At 38.1% G+C, this 17,492-nt stretch overlaps 1 pseudogene; it reads left to right on the top strand.

The window, feature by feature from the left end:
- The first annotated feature begins 9,612 nt into the window (after positions 1–9,612).
- Positions 9,613–17,113, top strand: LOC124077895 (large ribosomal subunit protein eL22-like; annotated as a pseudogene).
- Positions 17,114–17,492: the final 379 nt, after the last annotated feature.

The following is a 17,492-nucleotide window of genomic DNA, read 5'->3' as shown; positions in this document are numbered from 1 at the left end:
CAATGGTACCGCATTGATGATAGGGTAGCATGTTGTCTGAGTCCCTTAAAAGGAGATGATCAAGCAAGGATGGAACTTGAGGATTTCCTTCTCTCTATCCCCAGAATCCTGAGGTCAGTGGCTAGCAAACTCCAAATTAGGAAAGTTTCATCAAATAACAGCAAACTACATTCATTATGGGATAAACGTGCATTTTCCCCACTACAGGTCAAGAAGTTGGAAGTATTTGTTTACAGGCTCAACAATCTCCATATGCAGGCATCTCTGCAATTTCCTGGCTTTTCCGTGGTAGCTGCAGAATACCTACTTCAGCTCAAGGCCCTAGAAGAAAAGAAGGCAAGAAGAGGAGAAACCAGTACCAGAAATATCTGTCCATTTTTATCAGGAAAGCAAAAGTTTCCCCAGAATTGTCCATCATAAGGCCTCTTCTTACTGCAGGGTAGGCAAAGATGGCATTTAGGCTAACAAAGTAGAGGGAATCGAAAACAGATGTTAAGATGCCCTGAGCACTGGACCACTTCTTTGCTTCTGGTCCCATTTCACCACTTTAGAATTCTGTCCCATTCCTAAGCTCCATTCCCTCTTTCAACATACAACTATGACTTCTCATTCTCTCCAAAGCAAAAAAAGCCCAAGCAGTAAGACTTGCTCTTTCTGGCCCCCATTTCCAAAACCTGCCTTTATAGAGTATGAAGTCAGGGAGCATAGGCTGCCTCCAGTTCACCTACCTGTGGTCTACGAAAGGACATACCCTGGTTGGCATTTCCCTAAGTTGTTCACTGGCTCTAGCAGCTCAAACCACAGTAGAAAACTCACCCAAACATACCCAGGGCTCTCTGTCCCTCTGTCCCCCAGTTGCCTCCATTTATAATGACCTTTTATACCTCAGTTCCAACACAGCTTTTCCCCTAAAAATTTTGTGAGATACCTCCAAGCAGGAGTGACATCTCCCACCCCTCTATCTTCAGACACTTGGGATGATACCCTTCTAGCACTGTGCACTATATTCCCTGTTTCATAGTTATAACAGTTGAACTGGCCTGTAAACTTTTTGATAAGCTCTTAGAAGTCATGTTAGTTTTTGTACTCCCTATTGACCTGGCACTGCCTTATAAAGAATCAGAACTTGATACATCTATTTTGAATGAATTAAAGTATTTAGTCAATTCAATTGTATGCAAGGGTTGCTGAGATGTCCTTATTTACCATTTCTTGCATTCCACATATCCATTATATATTCTTTGTGTTTCCTGGATATTGAACCTGAGAATATTGGAGATATTAAGTGGGCAGGTTGGAGATTATAGTGGACTATTAACACTGGACATCTGCCAAAATAGAATAGTTCATTGAATCATACATTTTATTTAACTCTTGCCAATAATAGTCTGTGTCTCTGCCTCTTCCTGAATCCTGGAAATCACATATACCTTAACTTTAGCCTGCTCCTGTGTATCAGAAAGAACATGCTAAGCTGGACGTGGTGGCATATACCAGTAATCCCAGCAGTTCCAGAGGCTGAGCAAGAGGATCGCTCATGAGTCTTGTTCTTATGAGGCTGGCAAGTTCAAAGGTCTGAGGATGTGGCCCAAGTCATAGTAGCTTCAGAAACTAAAGAACTAACAACTCTTTTCTTTTTCCTTTTCTTTTTTTTTTTTTTTTTTTTTTTTTTTTGGTACTGAACCCAGATGTTTAACCACTGAGCAACATTCCCAGCTCCTTTTTTAATTTATTTTTTTACTTTGAAACGAGGTCACTAAGTTGCTGAGGGACTTCCTAAGTTGTTAAGGCTGGCTTTGAACTTGCAATCTTCCTGCCTCAGCCTCCTGAGTTGCTGGGATTACAAGCATGCACCAACATGTCAGGCAAATACCAACAATTCTTGAGTGTAACTAATAGACCAGGATGGTGACTTTCCTCATGTAATCTTCCATCAACTAAGGCTAGTGTCAGTTCTCCCATTCGTTAATAAGGTTTTCCAGAAAAAAAGTTCTCATTTAAAGTCAAGAGCAGAGGAAGAGGCACCATGTGATGATGCAGGAATATTTTGAGGAAGAGGAGAAAGATATTGAGATAGTCACATTGGATGTTCTCAATCTTCTAAAAAGGTGGGGGGACTGAGGAATCAGAAAACATCATAAGTCTCTATGGCAGTAGTGACTCTGATGCCCGGGGAAGGTAGTATCCTGAAATCTCCAGAAGCTGATAGGAACTTATGTCAGACCTCTGAGGTGGGTAGGCATAGTGCCCACCAGGACAGCCAATGTCAGCTGTCAGAGCTAAGGAACCAGAACAACCAAGAGGAAGGAATGGAAGAACAAATGGTCAGGAATGCAAGAACAAACCAAGAAGTAAGGTAATAACCCCTAGGGATTTGTGAACAGAAAGAGAGTTGCTGGAATGTGGAGGTAGGGCAGCCATCGTAAAGGACCAAACTCCAGGAAGACATGTCATTGCTGGAAGTCAAAGAGTAGGGGTGGGGCTGAGGCAAGAAGCCAGAGTTTGGGTGACAGCTTGAAGGGGCACATGTCCACTCAGTGGATTTCAGAATGGCGGTGCTAGACCTACCTTAGGTTAATTTTCCTAAAGGAGAACTGTTAAGGTAGAAAAACAATTTCGGACAAATTCTACACTAATACCACAGAGACACCAAGAAGCAGAAAAATTATCTCTGTTTCTTCTTTAGCCCAAATCTTGTTTCAGCATCCCAGAGTGGCACAAATTCCAATAAGAGATGGTTTTATGAAGCAGCAAGATAATTTTAAAATTATACTCCATTATTTAGTGAAGTACAGTTAGTAGAGTTCGTTCTCTTAAGAGTTCTTCAAGAGTTTAGGATGCTACTTTATGCTACAACTGAAACACCCCAAAGAACCATAGAGTTACGTGATGTTTATATGCCAGGAAGGAAGAAGGGCAGGCTCTTTCTTTTATCTTCTTTTTTTTTTGGGGGGGTGGGGTGGGGGGTTACTGAATCCAGGTGCTTAACCATTGAGCAACATTCCCAGCTTCTTTTTAAATTTATTTTTTACTTTGAGACAAGGTATCAATAAGTTGCTTAGGGTCTTTGTGATGTTTCCTTCTGCCTAGAGCTTTGTCCCTGGAACAGGGTACAAAAATAGACAAAATCTGTGCCTTCTGGGAGCTTACATTCAAATATCAGATACTCAGGATGGGATAATTTTAATTCATTTTGAATTAGAAAAACTTGTAACAAAAGACAAAAGTTAAAAAGATAAATTAAGGTTCTATAATTCTCATTGTCTGATCAAAGGAAGTGTATTGTTTCATGGGAAGAGAAACATTTCCCTTGACATTGAATTCTAGAAGATTTTCATTACATGACTACCTAAATAACAAGGAGTAATGTAACAGGCAACATTTCTGACAGTTTTGTAAAATATGCAGAAATGAATATTTTATTAAAAAGTTTACACAAAAACCTAAAAGAATACTATTAGATTGTAATTCAGTGAAAAAAAATCTTGCGGTAACAATCTTCATAAAAGAAAAAGATCTGCTTCAAAAAATAAGACCAAAATAGGGCTGGGGTTGTGGGTAGTGGTAGAGTGCTTGCCTAGCATGCGTGAGGCACTGGATTCGATCCCTGGCATCACAAAATAAAACAGTTTTTAAAAAGAGGCCAAAATATTTAGTTCTTTTCTTCCAAGTACTGACATGAACTAAAACATGTAAGAAAGAGAAAATAAAGAACTTTCTTAAAATATTCTAAGTGGGTCTAAAATATTCTAAGTAGGTTAAGTGAAGAGGATAATATTTAGGCACTCCCCAGCATGTACGTATCACCTTGGTGAGGGAAGTTGGGCAGAAAAAACTCTAAAACTGAATTTCTTGAACCTAACATCCCTCTAACCCTCAAACCATCCAGGATGTCCTTGTAAATTGGTTCACAGTGGACAAAGAATAACCTGGAATATTCAAGTGAGTCTTTTGACCTGGTGATTCTGTTTTGGGAAAACTCAGGGGTGGGGAAATGTCCTAGCACAGAATGGGAGGAGCTCAAGGCAAATATGATGGCATGGGGTTGAGAGTGAGGGGGCATGGGGTTGAGAGTAAGGGCGCTAAAGTGTGACTGTCAGGGTACGAATTGTTTGTGAAAAATTCCTCCTCTATAAAATGGGAATGTAGTAGTTAGTGCCTGTCTTACTGGGTTGTTGTCATATTATGTGTGAGATAATGAAGGGGCTACTTCAAGTGCCTGGGATCCATGTAGCTCTGAATAAGGTTTATAAGGTTAACGATGGTGATGATCTTGAGAATTTGAGAATAGCTAAGAAAACCTAAGGTATGTAAACACAATGAAATATTAGGAAGCTGTTAAACTGACATGTTGAAAACTATATTTAAGTAAAGTACAATGTAAAAAGCCCCAGGACACAAAATAGTTTTGCATATTATTTGCAAAGAGTTAATAAGTCATGCATGCAATTAAAAATAACCCAAGCAAAGAAAGATAACCCAACAGCGGGGGATGTAGCTCAGTGGTAGAGAGCTTGCCTAGCGTGTGTGAGGCTGTGGATTCAGTCTCCAGCACTGAAAACAACAACAAATCCAACAAAATTTTTAGAGATGAAAACAGAATTTAATGTTCTGTGACTTGCTGGGTGACATTTGTAGGGCTTATGGTGATTATTTTCAAACTAGTTCTCAGTACCAGGAGATTAATTTCTCAATCTTTTTATTGTGAAATATAAGACTCAGAAAAGTGCTCAAAACAAAAATGTACAGTTTAATGACTTATTACAAAATAAACAACAAGGCAATTACCATGCAAGCCAAGAAATGGATGACCAGCATCCCCCAGAAATCACTGACCTAACTGCTGTTCTAAGAATGCATCCTGAAACAGTATAACTTTATTTTTCAAAAAAAAATTATAATGGGACAGGGCTAGGGTGGTGGCTCAGTGGTAGAGTGCTTGTCTAGCATGTGTGAGGCAGTAGTTTTGATTCTCAGCACCACATATAAATAAATAAAAATAAAATTCTATCAACAACTAAAATAAAATTTAAAAAAATTATAACTGGTGCTGGGGATGTAACTCAGTTGATACAGTGCTTGCCTAGCATACACAAGGTCCTGAGTTCAATCTCCAACACCACCAAAAAAAAAAAAAAATTATACCTGGAGCTAGACACCATGGCACATACCCATAATCCCAGCAACTTGGGAGGCTGAGGCAGGAGGATCTCAAGTTTGAGGAAAAGCTGGAAAATTTATTTTTGTTTTTTAAATTTATAATGCAGAAGGTCTATGTAGCTCACAATCTTGCTGGCTCCAGTACATAATGTTAGCATCACACAGTTCTAGTGATAATCTTACTGGAAGAGTCCTGAGCAGGCATGTGGCATCATAAGGGATTAGAGGGAGCTCATGTCAAGCCTAGGCAAAATATTTGTCTCAAAATAAAGTAAAAAGAGCTGGTGATGTATCTCAGTGGTAGAATGCCCTGGATTCAGCACCCATACTGCAAAATAAATCAATAAATAAAATTTAGAATTAAGCAACCTGTATTCCTTCATATGGCTTCCATTGTTCAGCACATAAAGAGATTAACACAGATTATTTCATATAATTGTCATTTTTTTCAACTTCATTGTTGTCTAGTAGTCCACTGTAATTAACATACCACCATATATTTATCCATTCTACTGTTGATGGACAAATGACTTGTAAAAGTCTGTGTTTTCCAAAGGTGGCCACAACAATATCTCTCAAAACACATGTTCATTCTCCCCTTAGGAGGTTGAATCTACATTCCTCCATCTTGAATCTGGTGGGCCTTTACTCTTCCTCAGCTAATAAAGTACAATAAAAATGGCTTCCAATGCTAGGTCATAAAAATGCTATGTACTTCTACTGTGATCTTTGGGGATGCTTGCACTTGGGAACCATCACCTCGATGTGAGAGAATCCAAACTACAACATTAAGGGTCATATGCAGGCACTTTGGCCAACAGGCATATGTCCCTAACAGACAGGATATATGAGTGAACCAGGCTTCAGCTGATTCCAGCCTCTCCCCATTGAGTTACAGTTTTTGAGGCCTCCCAGCAAAAGCTACAGATATGGAGCTAAGACAAGCAATCCCTTTTCTGAACTCATGACCCACAGAATTCATAAGCATGATAATGGTGGTTGTTTTATACCACTTAGTTTGAAGTAGTTAATTCATAGCAGAGTTGCATCCAATTTTCAGTTATTACAAATAAATATTTATGTGCATGTATTTTGGGAGGGAATATCTAGGGATCATAAGTGTGAATATGTTTAATTTGGTAGATAACATCACAGTTTTCCAAAAAAAAATTGTACTGATGTTGACTCCCACCTTCAGTATATGAGAATTTTCGTTCCATGGCCACCTCAGTGTCTGATATTGTTGGTCTCTTTTAAAATCAGCCATCCTGAAGGATGTATAGGAGGATTTCATTGTGATCTTAATTTGCATTCCCCTAATTCTAATGAGGTTGAACATTTTAAAATATGTGTATATGTCATATGGTCATAAAGGTATTTTATGATCATATGACATGTACACATATTATCATCTAGGAGCTTTATTATTGGTGTTTCACATTAATAGCAACAAATGCAAGAGGTGCCATAAAATTTCATTTCATTTGTGTTCCCTCAAGTTATCTTTTAGAATTATAGCCATTTACTTCTTACCTAAACCCACAATAATGTAGGAGAGTAAGAGAGAATCTAACCCTGAAATATTTTCCTTCTCCAGATCTTAGAACTTCTTGCTAAGTAATAAAATCAAAATCTTAAAGCCCTAAAAGCATGATAAGATGCTTTTAATGCTTTATTCTTCAAGCAATCCAATTTCAACTAAGTCATTTGGGACCCTTCTACAGAAGCCTGAGCCTACCTAAGTCACCCACTCATGCTGGTCTCCTCATCTCAGCCCTCTCCTCCTAAACAAGTTTTGCTTGAAGCTGTGACTGTCTGCTTTTCGCACTGTAAGTCAAGCAAATGTAAACTTTCTCAATCCTATCCAGCCCTGTGTGGCAGATCCAGTTGCTTAAAAGTGTATTTTCCAAATTGGGGGTCTCCAGATTCAAGGGCAAATACTAGGATGTTTGTTCATTTTAACTGTCACTAAAGATATTTCCATTTGTAGTACTTGAGTTATCCTGGGAGAATTAGGATGGACTCTCTCTCAGAGGTTACTACCTATGGAATTCCAAGGAAGATTTCTAGCTTGTTCTTCTTTAAGGTGTAAAGCCAATTTATTATTCTTAAGACAGACAAGTGGGAAAATTTGTTCAGGTAAATTAATGTTTACTACTACACAGACTTTGCTAGTTATTCACTTCCCTTCTCATTTCTTCTCTTCCTCCCATTCACCTACCTTTTGCTTATGATTTCATTTTCTTAAATGTCTCTGTTTCTTCCTCTAAACAAACAAACAAAAAACATTATAATTAAACATCCTCCAATACAGAAATTTCACTCCAGGCATTATTTTCCTCCATCTCACATCAGTATAAAAATTGGGTAAGAGAGATAAGAGGAGTCAGAACAGAGTGGGAGTATAATAAATGCTCTCACAAAGCTTGCAACTGGTTAGAAGATACATGGTACTGATAAACTTTTGCCCAACAAGACATTCCTGTAGTGCTTGGGTGCTCAGAGAGGTCCCTACTCCCCTCCTGCACCCCGCTCCACAGAGAGGGCATTTCTCAGTTCCCCACAGATGTGTGGGGTGAGCATGCTGATTTTATAATGCTAGAAAAGAGCCCAGAGTTCAGCTTTAATTACTCATTCAGGGAATAGTGTTGCTGCTTTTTTGCAGGATGTAGTCCCTGCTGCCCTATCTACTGGCCAATACAATCCAGATTGCACCCTGGAAAGAGAGCAAATTGCTTCTCTTCAATGACGGCATGATTGATAGTCCAGTGTTATACCATTCTAGCCTCGGATCAGAATTCACCTGTGTGAGAAAGAATGAATAGGAGTCCCATGTGACTATAAAACAACAGCTCAGAAAAGTAGCAAGAGTTTCTTTCTGATTTGAGTGTCTTGCTTAGCCTTGTTTTGTTGCATGGCATCTCAGTGTACCTGCATATTCCATATATTCATAAATTTTAATAGCTAAGAAGCTTCTTGTTGTCTTTTTAAATTCAGTCTTTTAGCAGTTTTCAAAGCTTTTATTTTTCCATATTTTTATTGACGCATTATAATTATATATAAAGTGGGATTCATTGTCACATATTCTCTCTCTCTCTCTCTCTCTCTCTCTCTCTCACACACACACACACACACACACACTGTGACAATATAATTTGATCAGAATTGTTCTGCAGTATCTCCCCTTTCCTTCCCCTCTTACCTCCCCCAATCCCTTTTCTCTATTTTCATTAGATCTTCCTCACACCTTTCTTCTCCCTTTTTTCTTTCTATCTTGCACATATGAGAGAAAACATATGACCTTTGGCTTTCTGAGTTTGACTTATCTCACTTAACATAATGTTATCAAATGCCAACATTTTCCTGCAAATGACATAATCTTATTTTCTTTATGGCCGAATAAAACTCCATTGTGTATGTATATCACATTGTCTTTATTCATTCATCCGTTGACCAACACCTTGGCTGGTTTCATAATTTGGCTACTGTGAATTGTGCAGCTATAACCATAAGTATTTATGTATTGATATAGTATGATGACCTTAACAATTTAGGATAAACACGGACGGGTGGTATACCTGGGTTATATGGTGGTTCCATACCTAACATTTTTAAGAACCTCCATACTCTCCATACTGATTTCCATAGTGGTTGTACTAATTTACAATCCCACCAACAATGTAAAAGGGTTCCTTTTCTCTCATGTTCTCTCTAGTATTTATCATTGTTTGTATTTATTTATTTATTTGTTTGCTTTTGGTACCAGGAATTGACAGGGGCTCTTAACCACTGAGTCACATCTCCAGCCTTTTTTTTTTTTTTTTTTTTTGAGACAGGGTCTTGCTAAATTGCTGAAGCTGTCTTTGAACTTGCAATCCTCCTGCCTCAGCCTCTCAAGCCACTGTGATTACTGGGTGTCTAGAACTTTCAGAGACCGACTGAATGAGCCTAAAATGAGATCTAAAGCATCAACAAAAACATGATGACCAGTTCAAAGTGGTGTTGGCCCAAATTTGAGTAGTCCCCAAAAAAGAACTTCTGGTGAGGTAAGAGAATTCCAGAAGACAGACAGACAGACAGACACACACACACACTCACACACACACAACACTATATGAGGATTTGGAGTTATGCTGCCACAAACCAAGGAATTACCAGAGGTTAGTAGAAAGATCTGAGCCAAATCCTTTCCCAGCATCTTTAAAGGGAACATGTCTTTACTAACATCTGTCTCAGACTCCTGGCCTCCAGAACAGTAAGAAAATAAAGTTACATTGTTTAGGCCACTCAGTTTGTAGCAATTTGTTATGGCATCTGTTGCAAATTAACATACCTTCCTATGATATAGAAGAAAAGGTGAACTAAGGTAACTTTATTCAGAAGAAAGTTGAGGGTTATATGGCCTAAATCTCAGTTTTCTTGGGCAATGTGTTCTCCTCCACACACTTGACAATGGTGCCAACCCCCTCCATCAATGTGGCAGGACAGATAAAGCGGAAAGTGAAGAGAGGATAGAGGTTCCCATGTCTTCTCTTTCCATCTTCCTCCCACATACTCATTCCTGCTATTTCAAACTTTCCCCTTTCTTCTCCCAGTCCAAGAATGTTCAAGACTGCAACTTAAGGTTGAGAATGGTTGAAGAGGAAGAATTTAGAAACTATGATGCCCTTTGGCATCTGAATTTCTCTATTTTGCCCTTATTTCTTTGTTGCCATTCTAACCAGATCAGAACTCAAGGAAACTAATTCTCCAGTTCAGAAAAAACCCAAGCCTCTTAAGCTGAGAAGCCAGCTGCCATTGCCTGTTGTAATTGCTTAGCATCTCTTTGGGCCAGCTGGTGTGTTTCTCTTGTCTTCTCTCATGTTGGGCTCTTCCCATACTCAAATATGTGAGCCATGACCTCTAAAAGAGTCTGATGTTGTTTTACAGACTGACACCTTTATACACTTACTCTGCTTTTACCATTCATCTCCATAGATTGACATATTCATTATTGCCTAAAGCTCACAGACATCTCTATTCTTTCCAAAACCTCCACCAATCACTCCACAAGCAACTTTAATTTCTTTATTGAGATCAGAGTGATAAAGGAAAGGGAAGTAGATGCATGTATATAAACTCCATTTTTTAAAATATCATGCTAAATGATATAAGTCAGAAATGAAAGGGCAACTATTATATGATCCCACTTACATGTGGCACCTACCTAGTCATCAGGACAGAAAGTAGAATAGAGCTTACTAAGGGCTGAGGGGAGGAGAATTGAGGAGTCATTGCTTAAAGGGTACAGAATTTCTGTTAAGGATGACAAAAAAGTTCTGAATACAAATGGTAGTGATGGCTATAAAACACTGTAAACATACTTAATGCACTGAATTGTACCCTTAAAAATAGTTAAAATTTCACCACACTTATAAAGACAAATCCAGAGATAAAAAAAAAATCAGCATTATTTGCTACTGATCTAACGTAACTACTATTTTTTCTGGACAATTATGTTAGATCTGATCTTTTTACTGGTTGTTGGAGCATTCTTTTTTTCCTCAAGAGGAAGAAGAATTCTAGTCTTAGACCCAATTTCCTCTAATAGTGCCAATAATACCCAAATAATTTGACTCTGTTCAGAGCCAGTCTTTTCAATTCTTTCCTTCTTCCACGGTGAGGAAGGGGTATTTGACAATAGTGTTTGGAGGGGACTGGTGCCTCAGAGCACTCACTGCTGCCCTGAATCTCCCAGATCTGTGTCTTCTTTTTCCTCTCTGCGTACTGATTCCCCTTTCAGTGGACTGTGGAGATAAAGGGAGTTTGGGTTGCTGTCCCACAAAATGCAGGTGCTGGGTGTATTCCATGGAGCTACCAGATCTGCCAAGCTAAGCGCCTGATGCAGGTTAAGGAACTGAGGTTCAGCAGCTCTGGTGAGCTTTCTCCCAAGCACTCTTTGGTTGGAGCAGTTATGATTCACATTCAGTTATGAGGAATATTAAAAAAAAAAAAACGAAGAGAAAGAATTCAAAGACCAGGATACTAAAGAGAAACCAGCATAACTAGGTAGAGATAGCATAGCCATGAAAGTTCTAAACTGAAGAGTGGGACAAGAAAAGAAAAAAAGTAAAAATAGGCTTTCTCTCAACATTAATGATGGGTATCTTCCAGGAATTGGGGTGGTGAGAGAAAGAAAGAAAGAGAGAGAGAAATGTGGAACAGTCCTAGGAAGGCTCAGATTATCGATTTCAGTTTGGAACTTCAGAGCAAAGAGCTAGTTCGATCTAGAATTGAGAAGTGAACCTGAGGACCAGTGAAGAGGAATTAGGTGAACTGAGAACTAGGGTGCAGGGGATGCCAGCTGGACTGGTAACAAAACCTTGGACAATTGGTCATTCAAAGCCTGTTATTGTGTTTAATGGTAGTAAGCCAAAGATAGTAATAAGACTTTTTTTATAATTACCTGTCTTTACATACCTTGTTCTCTAGGTACTACAAGGCTTCCGTCAGGCTGAACAGGTGTTGTTTGGGGGCCTTTGTGGATGTAATAAAGATGAATAGGTATAGCTTGGTATTCCTGGTACAAAGAGGTAGAATTGTTATCTGCAGGAAGTGAGTTTTCTTTCCCATGTCCTTTGGGTCTTGCCAAGTAGTGAAAAGTTACCCAGGCTGGATGGAGTACTGGGTTTTCCTACTCCGGTAGGGCTTGTTACAGACTTGTTTTCAGTGAAGGCTAGAGAAAATAAAACTAGTTCCTTCTCCTGCTAACCTAGGACCAGGCCAAGTCTCCATGACCTTCAGGAAGAATACAGGCAAAAACCGCAGAGCATTAGTTAACTTATACTTGTCGTTTATTTTGCTTTCAAAAATACAAAAATTTGGTAGATTTCAAAGGGAGAAAGATAGCCATCCAGTTATCTGCTAGGCAAGGTAATTTTAGGTCTGAGAAGAAATTTCATACGATAGGTTAATGCGCCTGGGAATGAGGAGGGCCAACTGAAGAAGCAGAGACACAAAAATGACAGAACCCCACTATCCCACTCTTCGGTCTATACCCAAAGGACTTAAAATCAGCATATTGTAGTAACACAGCCACATCAATGTTTATACAAGCTCAATTCACAATACCCTAAACTAGATATCCTTTGATACATGAATGGATAAAGAAAATGTGATACACACACACACACACACACAATGGAATATTATTCAGCATTAAAAAAGAATAAAATTTGGCATTTGCAGGTAAATGGATGGCGCTGTAGAATATCATGCTAAGTGAAGTAAGCCAATCCCAAAAAAACCAAAGGCCAAATGTTCTCTATGATAAGTGGATGCTGATCCATAATGGGGAGGGACATGAGAAAAATGGAGAAACTTTGATGGGGCAAAGGGGAGGGAGTGATGAGGAGGGGGCATGGGGGCAGGAAAGATGGTAAAATGAGATGGACATCATCACCCTAGGTACATGTATGAAAACACAAATGGTGTGACACGACTTTGTATACAACCAGAGACATGAAAAATTGTGCTCTATATGTATACTATGAATTGAAATGCATTCTGCTGTCATGTATACCTAATTTAAATAAATAAATAAAAAGAAATGACAGAAGTCCAGAGTTAGGGTGGGGAGAATGGTCTGGGAATCTCCTAGACTATAATATTGAACTTAGTCAATAGATAATAATATTTGTCACTGGTGCATAGTACTAGTTATAATAATAATAATAATAATATCAAACACTTACATAGAATGTTCTTATTTATGTTAACTTATATAATGCAACAACCCCAAGAGATAGTTATATTGTCATTTCCATTTTATAGGTGTCGGCAAATAAAGCACAGAGAATTTTAAAATGTAACCTTAAGATGTAAGCTGTAAAAAGTCAAGGATTTTAGTTTTTTAATTCAGTGCTATTGTTCTAGTACCCAGCACATGCTCAATAATTATTTGTTGAATTAACCATTAACGGATCCAAGATCATGCAGATGGAATGGCAGGGCTGGAATAGGAACTGAGGCTTGATGGTTCTAGGAATCCCACTGCTAATTACTTAGATGCTGTTTTAGGAGATGAACTTTTTGTCTCTCAACCTGAGTTAAACCTGCTTGCCAAACTCGTCACCCTCCAAGCTGGCTATCTACTTTCTAACTCTAGAATAATGAGTCAACATTACTCTAATACCAAGAAAAAGACATTATAAGAAAGGAAAACCGCAGACCAATATCTCTAATGAATGTAAATGCAAACATCCTCAACAAAATATTAGCAAATTAAATCCACACTGTATAAATATAATTATACCACATGACTACATTAGTCAAGTTTTCATCACTGTGACCAAAATACCCGACAAGAACAATTTAGGGGAGGAAAATTTGTTTGGGGCTTACAGTTTCATAGGTTCAGTCCATGTTTGGCCAACTCCATTGCTCTGGGCCTAAGGTGAGGCATACCATGGTGGAAGGGCATGGTGGAGGAAAGCTGCTCAATTCATGGCAGCCAAGAAAGAGAGAGAGAGAGAGAGAGAGAGAGAGAGAGAGAGAGAGAGAGAGAGAGAGAGAACAAGCTTCTGAAGAGCCAGAGAGTTGAGTGTATGAGGAACCAGAGACAACATATAATCCCCAAGGGCATGTCCCCAGTGACTCACTTCCTGCAGCTGCTACCAGGTCAGGGTCTTCTAGGAAACTGAGGCAGCACAAACCCCCCCTTCAAATCCCAATTCTTGCAATCAAGACAGAAAGATTTCATATATGTCATTCAGAATAGCAGGCATGAGTTTACTGAAGGAATAGAAAAAGGTCAAGAGGTCAATCTCAAGGAAGAGAATGGGTCCTGTCAGAGAGGAGAGGGACAGTGTGCCTTTCCTGCACTCCAGTCTTATTAGGGATCCCAGTGAAGTTTCCAGAGAGTCCCAATCCGGTCTACCTCTTGACTTTTTACTGACGTCAAGATGACATCAGACTTTTAAGACCCCTGCCATGACAACTCTAGATTACTGTGGCCCATGCTGACTGGTTCTAATTGGATTTTAACCATAAATTCTTAACAGATTTTATGGTTAGGAGGAATTATCCTTTATCTCCCTGAGTTTCAGGATCTGGTCTGTGAAAGAGATCACAAAAGTCTTCCCCTTCAGGGTAACTTGAGTTCCTTGTATTGACATTATTTGGGGCCTGCATTTTTCCTGCAGATAACAGGTAGTTTGCTGAAGAATGTGACATATCCTGTCCACTTAAGCCAGCTACAGGTAAATTGCTCCTTGGAAAAGAAAGCATGTGGGGATCAGCACAGTGGGCCCATTTTATAGAATTATTACCTTAACCTTGTGTTCCCACCATTTGTATCTGTCTGTCCCCTGTCATAGCCCTGCCCCACCTGCCTACAGTTACCACCCAGAGTACATTCAAATTATTAATCCATCAAATGGATTAATCTAATGACAATGTTATAGCTCTCATCCTTGACTAAAAGCCCCATCTCTGAACCTTGCTGTACTGGGTACCATACTTTCCAAACATGAGCTTTTAGGAGGACATTTCTAGATTCAAACCATAACAATGAGTAGAATTTATTTGAGGTATGTAAAACATTTAAAAATCAATTACTTTAACCTACCACATCAACAAACTAAAGAAAAATAAATCATATAATCATACTGAGTGATGTAGAAAAAGCATTTAACCAAATGCAATACCCACTCATGATAAAAACTCTCAGCAAACTAGGGAGAGGGAACTATGGAAGGGGACTTTCTTGAATTTGGTAAAGAACATCTGCAAAAAACCTACAACTCACTTTCAACACTGTAACAAAGAGACCACTCTGGTGGGAGATATTGACAATGAGGGAGGATATGTATGTATGAGAACACATATATAAGAAATCTTTTTTCTTTCATCTCAATTTTGCTGTGAATTCAAAACTGCTTTAAAAAATAAAGCCCATTTAAATATATTTTGAATAGGGAGACTTTATATTGTAAAGATATCAGTTCTCCCTCAATTAACTTGTAATAAAAAATTTAACTTGTCAAGATGATACTAATGCTCAACTGAAAAATAAAGCAAGACAGGTAAGAAAAACTCTAAACAAAGAGTAGCTCTTCCAGCTATTAAAATTGTGTTTAAAGGAGAGTAGTCAGTCACATGGAAATAAATAATACAGCAGAATGAAATTTCTAGAAGATTAAAAAATAAATAACCCTATAGCTAGCATGACTTAATGGTAGAAACTGGACACATTCCCATGATTAAGAATAAGACAAGGATGTTCTGCTCCTATTTAATATCATACTGGAAGTCTTAGCTAGTGCAATAAGATGAAAGACATGTTTATCTATGTGTGAAATTAAAAAAAAAATCAAACAGACAACCAAAGCCTCCTGAAAAAAAAATTTGTGTATGTGGTAATGGAGAATGAATCAAAGGCCTCACACATATTAGGAAAGCACTCTACCTCTGAGCTATATTCCCAACCCAATTAATGAGCAAGTATAGCAAGATCTTGGGATACAAATTTAATATGCTTAGGTCAATTTTATAGAATTATGTCAGCAATACACTATTAGAGTTTAAAAAATTTTTTAAATACTATTTAACAAAATTAAGAACCCCCAAAAGTGGAGTTTTTAAGTATAAAACCAACAAAAAATATATAGAGGGTCTATATGGGGAAAAGTACAAAACTCTGATGAAAGAAATCAAAGAAGAGCTAAATGAATGAAGAGACAGTCTGTTTTCATGGATAGGAAAACTTTATATTGTTAAAATGTCTATTCTTCCCAACTTGATCTAAAGATTCAATAACATTCCAATCAAAATCCCAGAAAGCTATTTCGTATAGATCACCATACTGATTCTAAAATTTATATTCAAAAGACATAAACTAGCCAACATAATAATGTAGGAGAAGAATAAAAGTGGAGGATTTACTTCCTAAACTTCAAGATGTATTAAAAAGCTACCTAATCAAGATAGCACTGTATTGATGAAAGAATAGGCACAGAGATCAATGCAACAGAACAAGGAGTCCAGAAATAGACCCAGACAAATACAGTTAATTAATCTTGATCAAGGAGCAAAAGCAATTCAATGGGAAGATGTGAGTATTTTCAACAAATGTTCAACAATTGGAACATAGGCAAAAAAAAAAAAAAAAAAAAAAAAAAAAACCTAGACACATTTAACAAAAATTAACTCAAAATGAATCATAAGCCCAAATGTAAAATGCATAACTACAAAATGTCTAGGAAAGAACATAGAAGAAAATCTATATGACTTTAGGTTTGGTGAAAAGTTTTAGACACAAACTAAAAGCATGACCAATGGAAAAAAAAAAATAGTAAATAAGGCTTTGTTAAAAATTAAAAATTTCACCCTTTCTCCCTCCACTACCACAGTGGCACCCATGAAAAAACTTGTGGCAAAGGGGGGCCAAAAAATAAACAGATTCTGAAGTTCACCCTTCATTGTACCTACCCTGTAGAAGATGGAATCATGAACGCTACCAATTTCAAGTAGTTTCTCCAAGAGAGAATCAAAATGAATGGAAAATCTGGGAATCTTGGTAGAGGGGTTGTGACCATAAGAAGGAGCAAGAGCAAGATCACTGAAACATCTGAGGTGACTTTTTCCAAAAGGTATTTGAAATATCTCACCAGAAAGTATTTGAAGAAACTTTGAAATCATGAAAAAACAATATATAGGTCTCTATTGTTATAGAAATAGAAACATTGTCCATGTGATGTGGTTAAATAAAAAAGCATTTTACAGAGAAAAAAAAAGTATTTGAAGAAGAATAATCTATCTACATGACTGGTTGTGTATAGCTGCTAACATCAAACAGAGTTATGAATTACGTTACTTCCAGATTAACCAGGATGAAAAGGAGGAGGAAAATGAGGAATAAAACTCTTTTATCTGGAATATTTTGTATGAGTTCTTGAATAAAACTTGGGAACCAAAAAAATTTAAAATTTTCACATGGTGGCACACACCTGTAATTCTAGTGGCTGGGGAAGCTGAAGCAAGAGGATTGCAAGTTCAAAGCCAGCCTCAGCAACTTAGTGAGGCCCTAAGTAATTTAGCAAGACCCCATCTCAAAATAAAATATAAAAAAGACTGGGGATGTGGCTCAGCAGTTAAGCACTACTGGGTTCAATCCCTGGTACCAAAAAAAAATTTTTTTTTAAATTTTGTGCTCTGCATCAGACAATGTTAAGAAAATCAAAAGACAGGGCTGGGGATGTGGCTCAAGTGGTAGCGCGCTCGCCTGGCATGCGTGCGGCCCGGGTTCGATCCTCAGCACCACATACAAACAAAGATGTTGTGTCCACCGAAAA

This window comes from Marmota monax, unplaced genomic scaffold (genome assembly GCF_021218885.2).
Source record: "Marmota monax isolate L192 unplaced genomic scaffold, Marmota_monax_Labrador192_F-V1.1 WCK01_AAM20220418_F8-fsc00027, whole genome shotgun sequence".
In the NCBI taxonomy this organism is placed as follows: domain Eukaryota; kingdom Metazoa; phylum Chordata; class Mammalia; order Rodentia; family Sciuridae; genus Marmota; species Marmota monax.
This window is presented reverse-complemented; position numbering and strand designations above follow the sequence as displayed.